The sequence below is a fragment of the Gorilla gorilla genome, chromosome 1, assembly GCF_029281585.2.
Source record: "Gorilla gorilla gorilla isolate KB3781 chromosome 1, NHGRI_mGorGor1-v2.1_pri, whole genome shotgun sequence".
Classification (NCBI taxonomy): domain Eukaryota; kingdom Metazoa; phylum Chordata; class Mammalia; order Primates; family Hominidae; genus Gorilla; species Gorilla gorilla.
This window is the reverse complement of record NC_073224.2, coordinates 38281681-38302488: the sequence shown is the minus strand read 5'-3', so window position 1 is coordinate 38302488 and position 20808 is coordinate 38281681. Positions and strand designations below refer to the sequence as shown.

The window sequence follows — 20808 nt, the reverse complement described above, 5'->3', positions numbered from 1 at the left end:
CAGGAGCACCCAGATTCATAAAGCAAGTCCTTAGAGACCTACAAAGAGACTTACACTCCCACACAATAATAATGGGAGCCTTTAACACCCCACTGTCAACATTAGACAGATCAACAAGACAGAAAGTTAACAAGGATATCCAGGAATTGAACTCAGCTCTGCACCAAGTGGACCTAATAGACATCTACAGAACTCTCCACCCCAAATCAACAGAATATACATTCTTCTCAGCACCATACCACACTTATTCCAAAATTGACCACATAGTTGGAAGTAAAGCTCTCCTCAGCAAATGTAAAAGAACAGAAATTATAACAAACTGTCTCTCAGACCACAGTGCAATCAAACTAGAACTCAGGATTAAGAAACTCACTCAAAACCGCTCAACCACATGGAAACTGAACAACCTGCTCCTGAATGACTACTGGGTACATAACGAAATGAAGGCAGAAATAAAGATGTTCTTTGAAACCAGCGAGAACAAAGACATAACATACCAGAATATCTGAGACACATTCAAAGCAGTGTGTAGAGGGAAATTTATAGCACAAAATGACCACAAGAGAAAGCAGGAAAGATCTAAAATTGAAGCCCTAACATCGCAATTAAAAGAACTAGAGAAGCAAGAGCAAACACATTGAAAAGATAGCAGAAGGCAAGAAATAACTAAGATCAGAGCAGAACTGAAGGAAATAGAGACATAAAAAACCCTTCAAAAAATCAATAAATCCAGGAGCTGGTTTTTTGAAAAGATCAACAAAATTGATAGACCGCTAGCAAGACTAATAAAGAAGAAAAGAGAGAGGAATCAAATAGACACAATAAAAAATGAGAAAGGGAATATCACCACCGATCCCACAGAAATACAAACTACCATCAGAGAATACTATCAACACCTCTACGCAAATAAACTAGAAAATCTAGAAGAAATGGATAAATTCCTTGACACATACACCCTCCCAAGACTAAACCAGGAAGAAGTTGAATCTCTGAATAGGCCAATAACACACTCTGAAATTGAGGCAATAATTAATAGCTTACCAACCAAAAAAAGTCCAGGACCACATGGATTCACAGCCAAATTCTACCAGAAGTACAAGGAAGAGCTGGTACCATTTCTTCTGAAACTATTCCAATCAATTGAAAAAGAGGGAATCCTCCCTAACTCATTTTATGAGGCCAGCATCATCCTGATACCAAAGCCTGGCAGAGACACAACAAAAAAAGAGAATTTCAGACCAATATCCCCGATGAACATCGATGCAAAAATCCTCAATAAAATACTGGCAAGCCGAATCCAGCAGCACATCAAAAAGCTTATCCACCATGATCAAGTGGGCTTCATCTCTGGGATGCAAGGCTGGTTCAACATACACAAATCAATACATGTAATCCAGCATATAAACAGAACCAAAGACAAAAACCACATGATTATCTCAATAGATGTGGAAAAGGCCTTTGACAAAATTCAACAACCCTTCATGCTAAAAACTCTGAATAAATTAGGTATTGATGGGACATATCTCAAAATAATAAGAGCTATCTATGACAAACCCACAGCCAATATCATACTGAATGGGCAAAAACTGGAAGCATTCCCTTTGAAAACTGGCACAAGACAGGGATGCCCTCTCTCACCACTCCTGTTCAACATAGTGTTGGCAGTTCTGGCCAGGGCAATCAGGCAGGAGAAGGAAATAAAGGGTATTCAATTAGGAAAAGAGGAAGTCAAATTGTCCCTGTTTACAGATGACACAACTGTATGTCTAGAAAACCCCATCGTCTCAGCCCAAAATCTCCTTAAGCTGACAGGCAACTTCAGCAAAGTCCCAGGATACAAAATCAATGTGCAAAAATCACAAGCATTCTTATACACCAATAACGGACAAACAGAGAGCCAAATCATGAGTGAACTCCCATTCACAATTGCTTCAAAGAGATTAAAATACCTAGGAATCCAACTTACAAGGGATGTGAAGGACCTCTTCAAGGAGAACTACAAACCACTGCTCAATGAAATAAAAGAGGATACAAACAAATGGAAGAACATTCCATGCTCATGGGTAGAAAGAATCAATATCGTGAAAATGGCCATACTGCCCAAGGTAATTTATAGATTCAATGCCATCCCCATCAAGCTACCAATGACTTTCTTCACAGAATTGGAAAAAACTACTTTAAAGTTCATATGGAACCAAAAAAGAGCCCGCATTGTTAAGTCAATGCTAAGCCAAAAGAACAAAGCTGGAGGCATCACGCTACCTGACTTTAAACTATACTACAAGGCTACAGTAACCAAAACAGCATGGTACTGGTACCAAAACAGAGATATAGACCAATGGAACAGAACAGAGCCCTCAGCAATAATGCCACATATCTACAACCATCTGATCTTTGACAAACCTGACAAAAACAAGAAATGGGAAAAGGATTCCCTATTTCATAAATGGTGCTGGGAAAACTGGCTAGCCATATGTAGAAAGCTGAAACTGGATCCCTTCCTTACACCTTACACAAAAATTAATTCAAGATGGATTAAAGACTTAAATGTTAGACCTAAAACCATAAAAACCCTAGAAGAAAACCTAGGCAATACCATTCAGGACATAGGGCTTCATGTCTAAAACACCAAAAGTGATGGCAACAAAAGCCAAAATTGACAAATGGGATCTAATTAAACTAAAGAGCTTCTGCACAGCAAAAGAAACTACCATCAGAGTCAACAGGCAACCTACAGAATGAGAGAAAATTTTTGCAATCTACTGATCTGAGAAAGGGCTAATATCCAGAATCTACAATGAACTCAAACAAATTTACAAGAAAAAAACAAACAACCCCATCAAAAAGTAGGCGAAGTATCTGAACAGACACTTCTCAAAAGAAGACATTTATGCAGCCAAAAGACACATGAAAAAATGCTCATCATCACTGGCCATCAGAGAAATGCAAATCAAAACCACAAGGAGATACCATCTCACACCAGTTAGAATGGCAATCATTAAAAAGTCAGGAAACAACAGGTGCTGGAGAGGATGTGGAGAAATAGAAACACTTTTACACTGTTGGTGGGACTGTAAACTAGTTCAACCATTGTGGAAGTGAGTGTGGCGATTCCTCAGGGATCTAGAACTAGAAAGAAATACCATTTGACCCAGCCATCCCATTACTGGGTATATACCCAAAGGATTATAAAACATGCTGCTATAAAGACACATGCACAGGTACGTTAATTGCGGCACTATTCACAATAGCAAAGACTTGGAACCAACCCAAATGTCCAACAATGATAGACTGGATTAAGGAAATGTGGCACATATACACCATGGAATACTATGCAGCCATAAAAAAGGATGAGTTCATGTCCTTTGTAGGGACATAGATGAAGGTGGAAACCATCATTCTCAGCAAACTATCGCAAGGACAAAAAACCAAACACCACATGTTCTCACTCATAGGTGAGAATTGAACAATGAGAACACATGGACACAGGAAGGGGAACATCACACACCGGGGCCTGTTGTGGGGTGGGGGGAAGTGGGAGGGATAGCATTAGGAGATATACCTAGTGTTAAATGACGAGTTAATGGGTGCAGCACACCAATATGGCACATGCATACATATGTAACTAACCTGCACGTTGTGCACATGTACCCTAAAACTTAAAGTATAATAAAAATAAAATAAAATAAAATAAAATTAGGAATTTATTAAACCTCACTTTAAAGAAAATAAAAAGACAAGCTGCATACTGTGAAATATTTACAAAAGATATGTAATACACAGTATCCAAAGATAACCACCATTAATTGATTGATACACATGGATGCTACTCCACTCATCAAAAAGTGGGGTCTATTTCTCCTCTTTTTGAATCTGGGCTGGTCTTAGTGAATTCCTTTGACCAACAGAATACTGTGAAAATAATATTAGCCAGTTCCAGGCCCAGCCCTTAAAGAGACCTGCCAAGTTTCACTTTCCCTTTTAAAGCTAACCACTATGTGGGAAATCTGACTACCTGAGATGACCATGACCACCCAAATCAGCCACATGGAATAGTATGTGGGAAAGCACTAAAGCACCACACATGTAAGTGAAGCTTTCTTCACTTCAGCCCAGCTCAGCCATCAAATGAATGCAGCCAGCTGAATGAGTGACCCAATGCCACATAGAGCAGCAAAACTACTCAGCTCAGTCTAGAATCAAGAGAGAGTAAATTGTTGTTGACTGAAGCTACTAGAGTTTAAGGTGGTTTGTCACACAGCAATAGATAAGTGAAATAACATTTAACATATATGTGACAAATGATTCATCCGCCTCCATGATTAAGTCATCTCCCACCAGGACCCTCCTCTAACACTAGGAATTACAATTCAGCAAGAGATGTGGGTGGGGACACTGAGCCAAACCATATCAAACAGGTTCACAGATAAAAATTATTGTTCAATATTCTAAGTCTTCTCTTATGTAGTGGGTTTGCAGATGTTTATTATTTGAACATGTTTTTTGATTAGTTTTTTTTTTTTTTGAGACAAAGTCTCACTCTGTTGCCCAGGCTGGAGGGCAGTGGCGCGATCTCGGCTCACTGCAAGCTCCACCTCCTGGGTTCACGCCATTCTCCTGCCTCAGCCTCCCAAGTAGCTGGGACAACAGGCGTCCACCACCATACCCAGCTAACTTTTCGTGTTTTTTTTTTTTTTATTTTTAGTAGAAACACGGTTTCACCATGTTAGCCAGGATGGTCTCAATCTCCTGACCTCGTGATCCACCCGCCTGGGCCTCCCAAAGTGCTGGGATTACAGGCGTGAGCCACCACACCCGGCCATTTTTTGATTAGTTTTAAAAGGGCCATGCCAAGATCAATGATGACTGGGTATAGGGGAAAAGGATTAAAGTACAATCCAGTGCATCTGAGGGTTCTACTTACTCTGTCAAAATAAAAAGACTAAAAGTGTATTGTTTAACTGGTTTATTAGACAACAGAAGCCAGAAGACAATAAATTAATATCCTCAAAATGCTGAGAAAATAACTGTCAGTCAAGTATTATATTTTTAAAATTGTTATTTCTTTTTTAATGAGGTAAAATATACATATATAATTTGCCATCTTTCACATTTTTACATGTATAGTTCAGTGGTAATAAATGTATTTATTCTTTTTCCATTCATCCCCCTCCCCTTACCGGCCTCTGGTAACTACCATTCTACTCTATTTGCACGAGAGCCACTTTTTTTGCTCCCACATATGAGTGAGAACATGTGATATCTGTCTTTCTGTGCTTGGCTTATTTCACTTCGCATAATAGCCTCTAGTTCCATTCACATTGCCGTAAACGACAGGGTTCTTTTTTACAGCTGAATAGTATTCCATTTTGTATATATACCACATTTTCTTTATTTATCCATTGATGAGAACTTAGGTTGATTCCATATTTTGGCTACTATGAATAGTGCTGCAATAACATGCAAGTACAGATATCTCTTTGATATACTAATTTCCTGTCTTTTGGATACATAATCAGTAGTGGAATTGCTGGATCACATAGCAGGTCTATTTTTAGTTTTTTGAGGAACCTCCATATGGTTCTCCATAGTAGTTGTACTAACTTACATTCCCACCAACAGTGTATGAGGATTCTCCTTACTCCACATTCTCACTAGCATCTGTTATTGCCTGTCTTTTTGATACAAGTCATTTTAACTGAAGTGAGATGATGTTGCACTATGGTTTTGATTTGCATTTATTTGATTATTAGCAATGTCAAACACGTTTTCATATGCCTTTTGGCCATTTGTATGACTTCTTTTGAGAAATGTCTGTTCATATCTTTTGTCTATTTTTAATCCTTTTGTTTTTTCACTATTGAGTTGTTTGAGCTCCTTACATATTCTGGTTATTAATCCCTTGTCATATGGTTAGGTTGCAAATACGTTCTCCCTTTCTGTAGATTGTCTATTCATTCTGTTGATTGTTTCTTTTGCTGTGTGGAAGCTTATGGCTTGATGTAATCCAATTATCTCTTTTTGCTTTGGTTGTCAGTGCTTTTGAAGTCTTACACAAAATAAATCTTTGCCAAATACCTGGATCATTTTCCCAACATTTTCTTTTAGTAGTTTCATAGTTTCAGTTCTTAGATTTAGGTCTTTAATCCATTTTGATTTCATTTTTGTGTATGGTGAGAGATAGGGGTCCAGTTTTATTATTCTGCATAGAGTTATCCCGCTTTCCTAACACCATGTATTGAAAAGAACTGCCTTTCCCCACTGAATGTTCTTGGTGACTTTGTCAAAGATCAGTTGGTTGTAAATGTGTGAATTTATACCGGGGTTCTCTCTTCTGTTCCATTGGTCTATGGATCTGTTTTTATGCCAGTATCATACTGTTTTGGTTAATATAGTTTGGGAGTACATTTTAAAGTCTGGTAGTGTGATGTCTCTAGCTTTGTTCTTTTTGCTCAGGAGGGCTTTGGCTATTCAGAATCTTTTGTGGTTCCATACAAATTTTAGAATTGTTTTTTCTATTTCTGTGCAGATGTCATTGGTATTTAGCTAGGGACTGCACTGAATATGTAAATTGCTTTGGGTAGTATTGTCATTTTAATAATATTAACTCTTCTGATCCATGAGCATGGAATATATTTCATTTTGTCCTCTTCAATTACTTTCATCAAATTTTCATAGTTTTCTTGTATAGAACTTTTATTTCTTTGATTAGATTGATTTCTAGGTATTTTATATTTATGTAGCTACTGTAAATGAGATTCCTTTCTTGATTTTTCAGATTGTTTGCTTTTGGTGTATATAAATGCTACTGATTTTTGTATGTTGATTTTGTAACTTGCAACTTTACTGAATTCATTTATCAGTTCTATCAGTTTTTTTGGTAGCACCCTTATATTTTTCTAGATATAAGATCATGACATTTGCAAACAAGGTTAATCTGATTTCTTCTTTTCCAATTTGGATGACCTTTCTTTCTCTTGCTTAGTTGCTCTGGCCAAGACTTCCAGAAGTATGTTAAATAAAAGTGGCAAAAGTGGGTATATTTGTCTTGTTCTACTTCTTAGTGGAAAAGCCTTCAATTTTTCCCTGATGTCGGCTGTAGGTCTGTCATATACAGCCTTTATTATTTTGTGGTATGTTCCTTCTATACCCATTTTGATGAGGATGTTTATCATAAAAGGACGTTTAATTTTATAAAATGCTTTTTGATAACTAATCAAATAATCATATGATTTTTGTTCCTGGTTCTGTTAATGTGATGTATCACATTTACTGATTTGTGTATGTTGAACCATCTTTACATCCCTGGGAAGAATCTCAATTGATCATGGAGAATAATTTTTTTAATGTGTTGTTGAATTCATTTTGCTAGAATTTTGTTGAGAATTTCTGCATCTATCTTTATCAGTTATACTTGCGTATAGTTTTCCTTTTTTGTGTGTTCTTCTCTGGTTTGGGCTTCAAGTTAATGCCAGCCTTGTAGGATGAGGTTGGAAGTACTCCCTCCTCTTCACTTTTCTTGAAGGATTTGAGTAGGATTAGTATTAGTTATTCTTCAAATGTTTGGTAGAATTCAGCAGTGAAGGCATCAGGTCCCAGGCTTTTCTTTGATGGAAGACTTTTTATTACAGCTTTGAACTTGTTACTACCTATTGGTTAGTTGATGTTCTCTGTTTCTTCATGGTTCAATCTTAATAGGTTGTATATGTCCAGGGATTTATCCATTTCTTCTAGGTTTTCCTATTTTTTTGGCATACAGTTATTCATAATAATCTCTAATAATTCTTTATATTTCTTTGGTATCAGTTGTAGTGTCTCCTTTTCATTTCTGATTTTGTTTATTTAGGTCTTCTCTCTCCTTTTCTGGTTTGTCTTGCTGGTGGTTGTGGTTTATCAGTTATCAATTTTGTTTCTTTTCAAATGATCAGTTTTTCATTTCATTAATCCTCTTTATGTTTTTTAGTCACTATTTCATTTAGATCTGATCTTTATTATTTCTTTTCTTCTACTAATTTGGGGTTTGGTTTGTTCTGGCTTTTCTAGTTCCTTGAGGTACATCATTAGATTGTTAATTAGTAATCTTTCTCCTTTTTTCATGTAGGTATTCATTGCTATAAAATTCCCCATTAGCACTTACTTTGATATATTCCACAGGTTTGGGTACGTTATGTTTCCATTTTCATTTGTTTCAAAATTTTTTTTTGTTTCTGTCTTAATTTCTTCATTGACTCACTGGTCATTCAGGGGCATGTTGAATGAAATACATTCATTTCCATGTACTTTTATGGTTTCCAGAGTTGTTCTTATTACTTTCTAGTTTTATTCCAATGTGGCCAAAAAAGATACTTGGTTTTGATTTTTAAAAATGTGTTGAGACTTGTTTTGTGACCTAATATCTAGTCTGTCCTAGAGAACATTCCATGTGCTAATGAGAATATATATTCTGCAATTGTTGGACAGAATGTTCTGCAAATGTTTGTTAAGTTCATTTGGTCTCAAGTCCAGTTCTAATCTAATGTTTCTTTTTTGATTTTCTGTCTAGATAATCTGTCTAATACTGAGAGTGGGGTATTGAAGTCCCCTACTATTATTGTATGGCAGTCTTTATAGCTAGTAACATTTGCTTTATTAATATGGGTGCTCCAGTGTTGGTTGCATATATTTAGAACTGTTGTATCTTCCTGCTGGATTAATTCCTTTATCATTTTATAACGACCTTGTCTTTTTTACTATTCTTGACTTAAAGTCTGTTTTATCTAAGTATGGCTACTCCTACTCCCTTTTGGCTTCCATTTGCATGGAATATCTTTTTCTATCCCTTTACTTTCAATCTATATGTGTCGTTACTGATAAGGTGAGTTTCTTGTAAGCAGCATATAGCTGAATCTTTTTAAAATCCATTCAGCTATTCTATATCTTTTAAGTGAATAATCCATTTATGTTGAAGGTTATTACTGACATGTGAGGCTTTGTTCCTGTCATATTGTGAATTGTTTTTTGGTTGTTTTATATATTCTTTGTTCCTTTATTTTTCTCTTTTTGTTGTTGTGGTTTGGTGAATTTCTGCAGTGGTATCATTTGAGTGCTTTCCCTTCCTCCTTTGTGTGATTGCTTTACCACTGAGTTTTATACTTTCATGTGTATTCATGATGATAAATGTCATCCTCTTACTTCCAGGTTTAAGACTCCCTTGAGCACTTCTTAGGGGACCAATTTTGTGATCCTGAATTCCTTCAGCATTTGTCTAGGAATGATTTCATTTCTCCTTCACTTCACTTTAGCTGATAATATATTCTCGGTTGCCATTTTTTCTTTTGGCATTTTGAATATATCATTCATTCTTTTCTAGCCTGTAAGGTTTCTGCAGAGAAATCTATAGTAGTCTAATGGGGTTTCCTTTATAGGTGACAAGGATCTTTTCTCTTGGTGTTTTTAAGATTCTCTCTATCTTTGACTTTAGACAGTCTGATCATAATGTGCCGTGGGGATCTTTTCACATTGTTTCTGCCTGAGGATCACTGAGCCTCTAGTGTCTGAATGTCTAAATCTCTTGCTAGACTTGGGAAGTTTTTATCTAGTATTTTGTAAAACAGGTTTTCTAATCCTTTCTCTCTTTGCCCTTGGGGATATCAATAATTCATAACTTTTGTCACTTTTTATTGTCCCAAATGTCATGAAGACTTTGCTCATTCTTTTTTATACTTTTTTCTTTATTTTTTCTGACTGAATTATTTCAAAACACTTATCTTTAAGTTCTGAGATTCTTTTTTCTACCTGATTTAATCAATTGTTGAAGCTTTCAAATGTATTTTGTATTTCCTTCAATAAATTCTTCAGTTCCAGAATTTTTATTTGGTTCTTTTCAAAAGAATCTTATCTCTTTAGGAAATTACTCATTCATGTCCTAAATTATTCTTGTGATTTATTTGTATTTTTTAACAATCCTCTTGTATGTCACTGAGATTCTTTAAAATCAATATTTTGAGTTCTATATCTGAGATTTTGAAAATTCTTTTTATTAAGATCTACTGATGGAGGTTTACTGTGTTCCTTCGGAGGTGTCATATTTCCTTGCTTTTTCATGTTTTTTATGTTTTTATGCTGATATCTGCGCATCTGGTGTAACAGTCACTTCTTCTTATTTTTGATACTTTCATAGGGAAGGACTTTTCCCTGAAGACATATCTATGGTACTGGCTGGTACGGTACTTTGGCTTTGAGTCTGCGTGTGTGTATTAGTGTAGTCTCCACATTTCTTTGGCTGTAAACAACGTTAGTGGTATCTGTAATACACAAGAACACAACAACAACAAAAAAGAAGACAACAGGTCAATATCCCTCATGAACATAGATGCAAAACTCCTCAGCAAAATACTAGGAAACCAAATCCAACAGCACATCAAAAAAATAAGACACCATGATCAAGTGGGATTTATACCAGGAGTGCAAGGATGGTTCAATATATGCAAATCAATAAGCATGATACATCACATAGAATGAAGGACAAAAGCCATTTGATAATCTCAATAAATGCAGAACAAGCATTGGACAAAATTCATCATTGCTTCATGATAAAAACTCTCAACAAACCAGGCATAAAAGGAACATACCTCAAAGTAACAAAGGCCCCATAGGATAGACCCACAGCTAACATCATACTGAATGGATTAAAGTTGAAAGCCTTTCCTGTAACAACTGAAACAGATAAGGATGTCCCCTTTCACCACTCTCATTCAGCCTCATACTGGAAGTCCTAGCCAGAACATTCAGGCCAGAGCAAGAAATAAAAGGCATTGAAATTGGAAAAAAAGAAAATCAAATGGTCCCTCTCTGTTGATCATATGATTTTATATCTAGAAATACCTAAAAACTCCACCAAACAATTCTTAGATTTTATAGATGAATTCAGTAAAGCTGCAGGATACAAAATCAATGTACAAAAATCAGTAGCATTTCTATACACTAATAATGACCTAGCCAAGAAATAAATCAAGCAGGCAATCTAATTTACAATAGCCACAAAAGAAAAATACCTAAAAATAAATTTAACCAAGGAGGTAAAAGATCTCTACATAGAAAACTATCAAACACTAATGAAAGAAATTGAATACAACACAAACTAATAAAAAAGCATCCCATGCTCATGGATAGGAAGAATTAATATCATTTAAATGACCGTATTGCCAAAAGCAATTTACAGATTCAACGGAATTCCTATCAAAATACCAATATCATTCTTCACAGAATTAGAAAAAAAATCCCCCAAATTCATATGGAATAAAAAAAGAGCCTGAATAGCCAAAGAAATCCTGAACAAAAAGAACAAAGTTGGAGGCATCACAATACCTGACTTCAAAATTTACTACAAAGCTATAATAACCCAAACTGCATGGCAATGGTATAAAAAGAGACACACAGATCAATTGTACCAAATAAAGAACCAAGAATTAAAGCCACATATTTATAGCCAACTGACTTACAACAAAACTGACAAGAACCTACATTGGAGAAAGCATACCCTTTTCAATAAATGATGCCTGGAAAACTGGACAGCCACATGCAGAAGAATGAAACTGGACCACTATCTCTCACCATATACAAAAATCATCTCAAAATGGATTAAAGACTTAAACGTAAGATCCAAAACTAGGGAAAACTCTCCTGGACATTAGGCTAGGCAAATAATTTGTGACTAAGACCTCAAAAGCACAGGCAATAAAAATAAAAACAGACAAATCGGACTTAAACTAGAAAGTTTCTGCACAGCAAAACAAATAATCAACAGAGTGAAAAAACAGCCTGTTCAATAGGAGAAAAAAATTGCAAACTATTCATTTGACAGGGAACCAAGATCCATAATATACAAGGAACTGAAACAACTCAACAGGAAAAGCACAAACAATCCCATTAAAAAGTATGCAAAGGACATGCATAGACATTTCTTAAAAGAAGACATGTAACCAGCCAATAGGTATTTGAAAAAAATGCTCACCACCACCAGAGAAATGCAAATCAAAAACCAGAATGAGATACCATCCTACCCCAGTCAGAATGGCTATTAATAAAAAGTCAAAGGCAAAAAATAACAGATGTTGGTAAGGATGTGGAGAAAAGGGAACTCTTATACACTGTTAGTGGGTATGTAAACTAGTACAGCCACTATGGAAAGCAGTAGGGAGATTTCTCAAAAAACTAAAAATACAATTACCATTCAATTCAGCAATTCACTACTGAGTATCTAACCAAAGTAAAAGAAATCAATATATAAAAGGAATACCTGCACTTACACATTTATTGCAGCAGTATTCACAAAAGCAAAGATACAGAATTAACCTAAGTGCCCATCGATGGATGAACGGATAAAAAATGTGGTACATATATACAAAATGAAATATTATTCAGCCATAAAAAAGAATGAAATCATATCATTTGCAGTAACATAGATGGAACTGGAAGTTATTATCTTAAGTGAAATAAGCCAGGCACAAAAAGATAAATATTATCTTCTCACTTATATGTGGGAGTTACAAAATTTGAATAAAATTTAAGTTTAAAATTTGAATACTATATGGAGGTAGAGAGTGGACAAATAGATAACACAGACTGAGAAGGATGAATGGCAAGAAGTGGGAGGATGAATAGAAGTGGGCTTAAGGGTACAAAGACTCAGTAAGATATAAGGAATAAATTCAGTGTTTGATAGTGGAGTAAAATGTACTTAACAAAAATTTGTTGTACTCAGGTCATGGACAACCTAAGTACCATAACTTGGTCACTACACATTAGATACATGTACCAAAATTTCTCACGTACCTCATAATCTGGTACAAATAAAAACATTTAAATATAAAAATAAATTTTTCAATAATAAATCATAGCTTCTTGTAACTTTACTTTATAAACTTTATTTCTTACTCTTTTGTAATAACACTGAGCTTAAAACACACATTGTACAGCTGTATAGAAATATTTCCTTTATATCCTTATTCTATTAATATACGCATTTTTCTATTTTAAAATTTTATTTTACTTTTTAAACTTTTTAATTATAAACTAAGATACAAACACACACATTAACCTAGGCATAGACAGGATCAGTATCACCAATATCACTGTCTTTCAACTCCACATCTTGTCCCACTAGGTCTCTGGGGTAATAACACATGGAGCTGTCATCTCCTATGATAACAATGCCTTCTTCTGGAATATCTCCTAAAGGACCAGCCTAAGGCTGTTTTACAGGTAACATTTTTTTAATAAAGAGGAGTACACTAAAATAATCGTTTAAAAGTATGGTATAGAGGCCGGGGGCCGTGGCTCACGCCTGTAATCCCAGCACTTTGGGACTCCGAGGTGGGCAGATCATGAGGTCAGGAAATCGAGATCATCCCGGCTAACACGGTGAAGCCCCGTCTCTACTAAAAATACAAAAAAATTAGCCGGGCATGGTGGAGGACGCCTGTAGTCCCAGCTACTCCGGAGGCTGAGGCAGGAGAATGGCGTGAACCCGGGAGGCGGAGCTTGCAGTGAGCCCAGGTCGCGCCACTGCACTCCAGCCTGGGCGACAGAGTGAGGCTCCGTCTCAAAAAAAAAAGTATGGTATAGTAAATACATAAGCAAGTAACATACTCATCTGTTATTATCAAGTACTATGTACTGTACATAATTGTATGTGCTACTCTTTTATGACTGGCAGCACAGTTTACAATAGCATCACCACAAACACATAATGCCTTGACTATGACATCACTAGGCGACAGGAATTTTTCAGCTCCATTATAATCTTATGGGACTACTGCTGTTATGAGGCACATGACTGTATATGTACATATATTTCCTAGCGTAGTCTATCCCACAAATGCAAGTAAAATATCCATTAGTGTCCCTAATGTAATTCATCAACTTCTTAGAAAAGTTATACCTCTACATACAAAAGCACTTATAATAATCCATATATATTTGTGTTGAGAGTATATATGTATATATTATACAATAAGTGATGGCAAGGTTTTTCAAATAGCTCATTATTCGTTTATAAATGGAAAATTTTTAAAAACTTCAGAAATATAGGACTAGAAGGGAACGCGGCCTGCCTGAGGGAGAGCAACTAAGAAGAACCTCGCGTTGAGAGCTCCTGCGGTCGGGGCTACCGGTGTGGCGGCGCCGGCCCCCGGTGGATGCGCCAGCATCTGCCTGGTGAGGGTTCCGCGCGGGGACTCGGAGGCACTCCCACAGCAGCTGGGTGGGGAGCGCCCAGGCCCTCCGCGCCCACGCAGCCCTCCCAGTGCGACACCGGCTGCCCCACGCGCCGCCCGCCCGCCCGCCGAGGCTCTGCCGACCGCTGGCAGGAAGACGCTGACGACCTTACCCGGCGCGCCGTGGTCCGACGGCCGTTGTGGCCCTTCCTGGAAGCCGCGAAGGTCCGGCCCGCCCACGCCGGCGAGCGCCAGACTAGGGTGAATGGGAAGGACCGCGCAGCACAGCCCTACCACGCCAGGCTCCGACGCCTTCTGGCCGTAACCGCCTGACCAAGCGCCACGCCTGCGCCCTGGCGAAGAGGCCAGAATGGGGGTGGGGTCCCGAACGCGGCGCAAGGGATCCTGGGTGCCGGGCAGGTGAGGAGGGGCCCCGGCTCTTGCGAGATTCCACCGCGGGTACGCGGCGGCCCCCGATGTGACACCGACGGTGCTGGGGGTAAGGGGGATGTTGGGGATGCAGAGTGTGGCCCAGAAGTGTGCCCTAAAGGCAGATCAGATATGGTGCCCAAGTTAAAGACTCTAGTCTGACCTTTCTACCACCTGCATGCCTACCTAGGTATGGCCTAAAGGCGGGAGAAATGTGTGCCTTTGCAGAACAGGTGGCTCTGAGACCTCTGAAAGAGGTGACTTACACTTAAGATTTTCACAACTCGTGGGCGTGAATTTTCATTAAAAAGCCTCACTTACTAGTGAAGGATCGTATATATGCAATAAAACAGGTCTAAGAGGTATACAATTCTAAGGTAAAAATAATTACATATATATTAAAATACCCCATTTCTTTTTAAAGGTCTTATAAAAATTTAGTAAGTTAATGTTCTATATTTCACTCACGCAACAACTACAATATTTATTGAGCACTTACTATGTGCCAGGCACTGAGCTAGGCACAAAAAATACCTGGGTGACTTCATATTTCTTGGTGGGATCCACAGGAAAGAAAATGTAGAGATTTGTTGGGGCCTATTACATCTAAGGCTGTGATTAATATTTTAAAAATCAGCTTCCCATTTTTGTTACAATATTTAATAAGTTTAAATATATAACCATTCGGCATATTACAGTAAAATCTATGTATGAATTTGAGTCTTTGAGACGCTGTTTGGTAAGAGGGTTTAGGTATTGGGGGTAAGGAAATATGTCACTTTAAAAAGGAAAAACATTTTGGAAATAATGTTTTTATATGCCAATAATCATTTCCATTTGAATAAAATTGGCCAAAAAGTTGAGAGTCGTAACTTAAAAAAATCAGTCAATAGACTGTCTAAAACAAAATAAGATCAACAAAAAAGACAGACTATGAAGGGCCACCCAAGTTCACATCCAGTGTTCCTTATCTCAGTAAATAGCAATTCTATTTGCTTAAACCAAAAATCACTGGCGTTATCCTTGACATTTCCCACTCCGTTACCTTATATAGGCTTATTCTTTTTTGTATAACTTACTATAAAAGTGAATAAAGTATATCTATAGTATTTCATCTTAACTTGATTGGTTTTAGTAATCTATTTTTTTAAATGCATTTATACGTTCTTTCCCAGTGCTTTCTGTAATCATTTTTTAAATGTTTTTTAATGAAATTATTTCAATGGAAAAATGAAGTCAGATTTTATGATAAAAAGTCAGCCTGATTTGGCTAATTGATTTGACAATGCTGATTATACAGCAGACATTTTCCATAAATTAAATGAGCTAAATCCACAGATTCACAGTTTTGACAAAAAAAATTGAAAAACATAAAAATGTCTTTAAAATTGTATTGGCAAAAGTGTACTAAACTTTTTTTTTTAATTTTACTTTAAGTTCTGGGATACAAGTGCAGAACGTGTAGGTTTGTTACATAGGTATACATGTGCCATGGTGGTTTGCTGCACCTATCAACCCATCATCTAAGTTTTAAGTCCCGCATGCATTAGCTATCTGTCCTAATGTTCTCCCTCACCTTAATTCCCAATCCCTGACAGGCCCTGGTGTGTGTTGTTCCCCTCCCTGTGTCCATGTGTTCTCACTGTTCAACTCCCACTTACAAGTGAGAACGTGCAGTGTTTGGCTTTCTATTCCTGTGTTAGTTTGCTGATGATGATGGCTTCCAGCTTCATCCATGTCCCTGCAAAGGACATGATCTTGTTCCTTTTTATGGCTGCATAGTATTCCATGGTGTATATGTACTACATTTTCTTTATCCAGTCTATCATTGATGGGCATTTGGGTTGGTTCCATGTCTTCGCTATTGTAAATAGTGCTGCAATAAACATATGTGTGCATGTGTCTTTATAGTAGAATGATTTATAGTCCTTTGGGTATATACCCAGTAATGGGATTGCTGGGTCAAATGGTATTTCTGGCTCTAGATCCTTGAGGAATCGCCACACTGTCTTCCACAATGGTTGAACTAATTCACATTTTCACCAATAGTGTTCACGTGTTCCTGTTTCTCCACGGCCTCGCCAGCATCTGTTGTTTCTTGACTTTTTAATAATCGCCATTGTGACTGGTGTGAGATGGTATCTCATTGTGGTTTGGCTGACTGGGGACAGTGTTGCAGTGAAGACTGGAATTGTTGAACCTCTCAAACACTCATCTTCATTATACTCAGGAGATTAGTTTATTTTCTACCCAATGCTTCAGTGTTAATGGGGCTTTTTTCTTTCTTTCTTTCTTTCTTTCTTTCTTTCTTTTTTTTTTTTTTGAGATGGAGTTGTGCTCTGTCACCCAGGCTGGAGTGCAGTGGCGCGATCTCAGCTCACTACAAACTCCGCCTCCTGGGTTCAAGCTATTCTCCTGCCTCAGCCTCCCGAGTAGCTGGGACTACAGGCGCCCGCCACCACACCCAGCTAATTTTTGTATTTTTAGCAGAGACTGGGTTTCACCGTGTTAGCCAGGATGGTCTCAATCTGCTGACCTTGTGATCCGCCTGCCTCGGCCTCCCAAAGTGCTGGGATTACAGGCGTGAGCCACCACGCCCGGCAATGGGGCTTTTTTCTATGAACCTTTGTGTAGCCCTTTTATAGTCATAAATATCACTGAAAAATATTACTCTTTTTTCTACTTCAAGAAAACTACCAGATATTTTAATTCTATAATACAAAGTGAACTTCTGAGAATTTGTTCATGCATTTTCTTTTTTTTTGACAAGCTTATTAGGCCACTGGATTCCTTGAATAAGTATAAAGGGACTTAAATTTTATAAAGCAACTTGATATATGAGCAAATTCAAATAGCACTTTCAAGGATGAACTGCATAAATGGATAAAGAGTATAACATTGATATGGTATTATTTGGATTTTTAGCAAGACATTTGGTAAAGATTCTCATGATATCCTTATGGATAAAAAAGTGATATTGTGCTTAGGAATTTTGTAATTCATGGTAAAAGGTTTCTAATGCTATATTGCTAGGCTCTCCTTGGCCTAATTCCTTTCAAAGTTTTTATTAAAGAGTTCGATATTGACATCATGGCATGCTGGTTTAGGTGCATACAACATGAAACTGGGATGGGTAAATAAATGAGCCAGGATCAAAGAGAATCTTTATAAACTGAAACAATGCACCAAGTCTAACATGGTCCAGTTTCATAGGGGTATGTGTAGAATATAGTTGGGTCCAAAAAACTAACTTTGCAAAAACATATGGGGGTAGATGTGGTTTAACAATAGTAATCATGAACAAAATCTTAAGGGTTTTAGTTGATTATGAATTTCTTGAGTTCACAGTATGATTTGGCTGGAGGTAAAGTTCATCAATTATCCTGAGGAAGTGGGAATAGACATATTCTTTGATGCTCCAGGGTATATAACCAGAGCCCATGCATGAAAACTATAAGAGGGCAGATTGACGTTAAATATCAGGGAAAAAATGTCTGATTAGTCAAGCTGTCTAAGTATGGATCCCACACCTTGAAAAGTAGAAAAATCTCTGCCAGTGGGAGGACTTGTTTGAAGCAGAATCGGGGGACTTGTCTAAGTTGTGTAAGCAGAGGCCTGACAATCATTTGAAGAGAATGTTGAAGGGGAAGTTGATACATTGGATGAGATACATTCAATGAGTTATAAGATCCCTTCTGACAAGTATTAATAGATGGAATACTGTGGAGCTAATGAACCACGCCCACAGCAGATACTCCACCACCTCCTCTACCACTGAGCTAGTGTGTATACTTTGGAAACCACCAACAGTTTGGAGTTGACACTCTAGAAACCAGTTAGCATTCTCTGTGGCTATTGTAATAAATTTGTTCTTTTTTTTTTTTTTTTTTTTTGAGATGGAGTTTCACTCTTGTCACCTGGGCTGGAATGCAATGGTGTGATCTCAGCTCACTGCAACCTCTGCCTCCGAGGTTCAAGCAATTCTCCTGCCTCACCCTCTCGAGTAGCTGGGATTACAGGTGCCCGCCACCACACCCAGCTAATTTTTGTATTTTTAGTAGAGACGGAGTTTCACCCTGTTGGCCAGGCTAGTTTCGAATTCCTGACTTCAGGTGATCCGCCCGCCTCGGCCTCCCAAAGTGCTGGGATTATAGGCGTGAGCCATGGCGCCTGGCCACAAATTTGTTCTTAAAACAAGAAAATGTTATGCTCGCAGTTCTGTAAACCAGAAGTCTAAAACTAGTTCCACTAAGCTGAAATCAGACACCTTCAGGGCTGCACTGCCTGCAGAGGCTCCAAGGGAGAATCTATTCCTTGCCTTGTCCTGCTTTTGGTGGCTGCTGGCATTCTTTGGCTTGTGGCTGTTTCACTCCAGTCCCTGCATCTGTGGTCACATTACCTTATCCTCCCCTATATGCCAGATCTCTTCCGCTTCCCTCTTATAAGGAAGTGTGATTACGTTTAGGGCTTACCCAGATAATCCAGGATAATCCCCTAATTCAAGAGCCTTAACTCAATCACACCTACAAAGCTCCCACCACCACCCCCCCACCTTATTTATTTATTTTTTTTGGTCATGTAATGTAACAGTCACAGGTTTCAGGGATTATGTATATCTTCTAGGGTGCTGATTATTCTGTCTATCACAAAGCCCATACACTTTTCCTAGGAAAAAATAAAGTAAAAATATATGGAATGAAATGTAAAATAGAGGTTGGGTCTGTAGTAGATTATAGGTGGTGGTTCACGCCTATGTAATCCCAGCACTTTGGGAGGCTGAGGTGGGTGGATCACTTGAGGCCAGGAGTTTGAGGCCAGCTTGGCCAACATGGTGAAACCCGGTCTCTACTAAAAATATAAAAATTATCTGAGAGTGGTGGTGGGCACCTGTAATCCCAGCTATGCAGGAGGCTGAGGCAGGAGAATCCTTTGCACCTGGGAGGCGGAGGTTGCAGTAAGCCAGGATGGTGCGGCTGCACTCCAGCCTGGGCGACTGAGCAAGACTCTGTCTCCAAAAAAAAAGAAAAGAAAATGTAAAATGGTATACCTGTACAGTATAACATAGAACATGGACTTTGTAGTTATGGTAACCTGAATTTGAATTCCAGCATGGTATCACGTTAAAGGTAAATGAGAAAAGGTGGCAGCTGCTACATGGCAAGCACTTATTAAATGGTAGCTATTATTATTATTTATACTTTGAAAAACTCATGATTTAACAGAAGTTGTTATTGGAAAGGGGTCCCGATCCAGACTCCAAGAGAGGGATCTTGGGTTTCGTGCAAGAAAGAATTCAGGGCGAGTTCACAGTGCAAAGCAAAAGCAAGTTTATTAAGAAAATAAGGGAATGAAAGAATGGCTACTCCATAGACAGAGCAGCCCCAAAGGCTGCTGGTTGCCCATTTTTATGGTTGTTTATTGATTATATGCTAAACAAAGGATGGATTATTCAAACCTCCCCTTTTTTTAGACCATACAGAGTAACTTCCTGACATTTCCATGACATTTGTAAACAGTCATGGGGCTGGTGGGAGTGTAGCAGGGAGGACAACCAGAGGTCACGCTTGTCGCCATCTTGTTTTTGATGGGTTTTGGCTGGCTTCTTTACTGCAAGCTGTTTTGTCAGCAAGGTCTTTGTGACCTTTATCTTGTGCTGACCTCCTGTCTCATTCTGTGACCTAGAATGCCTAACCGTCTGGGAATGCAGCCCAGTAAGTCTTAGCCTTATTTTACCCAACCCCTATTTAAGTTGGAGTTGCTCTGGTTCAAACTCCTCTGACAAAATGGCATGGGAGGCTGCGGCAGGAGGATCACTTGAGCCCAGGAGTTCAAGGCCAGCCTGAGCAACATAGTGAGTGAGACCTCATCTCTAAAAGAAAAGAAAAAAAGGCATGCTAATGTTCTCTAATATCCTTTTTCTCACCTTCTCAAAAAAATCTTTGAAATGATACATAAAATGGCAAACAGTGGCTGCAACTCTGGAAACCAGAGTCTATTGGGATGGTCTATTGGGAATGTATGGCAGTTGGCTGAGATATATGTTCCTGAACTCTGCTACCCATCTTCTAAAACAGAAGAGCAAATATAATGCTGCAAAGAAGGTAGGTAAAAGTTTGGTCTTTAGAATGGCCTGACTAGAAAATCGTACAGTTATGTCTTCACTGCACCAGAATAATTTAATGCT

At 38.0% G+C, this 20808-nt stretch overlaps 1 protein-coding gene and 1 long non-coding RNA gene across 4 annotated transcripts in view; one reads left to right on the top strand and one right to left on the bottom strand.

Annotated features, from left to right (window-relative positions):
- Window positions 1-14499, bottom strand: part of DNAH14 (dynein axonemal heavy chain 14) — a 186796-nt gene extending 172297 nt beyond the window's left edge. For all 3 annotated transcript variants that reach the window (XM_055372090.2, XM_055372096.2, XM_004028463.4), the window contains exon 1: window positions 14369-14499. The gene's annotated coding sequence lies outside the window, so the exon portion shown is untranslated. The remainder of the gene's footprint in view (window positions 1-14368) is intronic.
- Window positions 14479-20808, top strand: part of LOC134758896 (uncharacterized) — a 46377-nt gene continuing 40047 nt past the window's right edge. Inside the window, exon 1 of the long non-coding RNA XR_010134610.1 lies at window positions 14479-14615. This is a non-coding gene — a long non-coding RNA (uncharacterized lncRNA). The remainder of the gene's footprint in view (window positions 14616-20808) is intronic.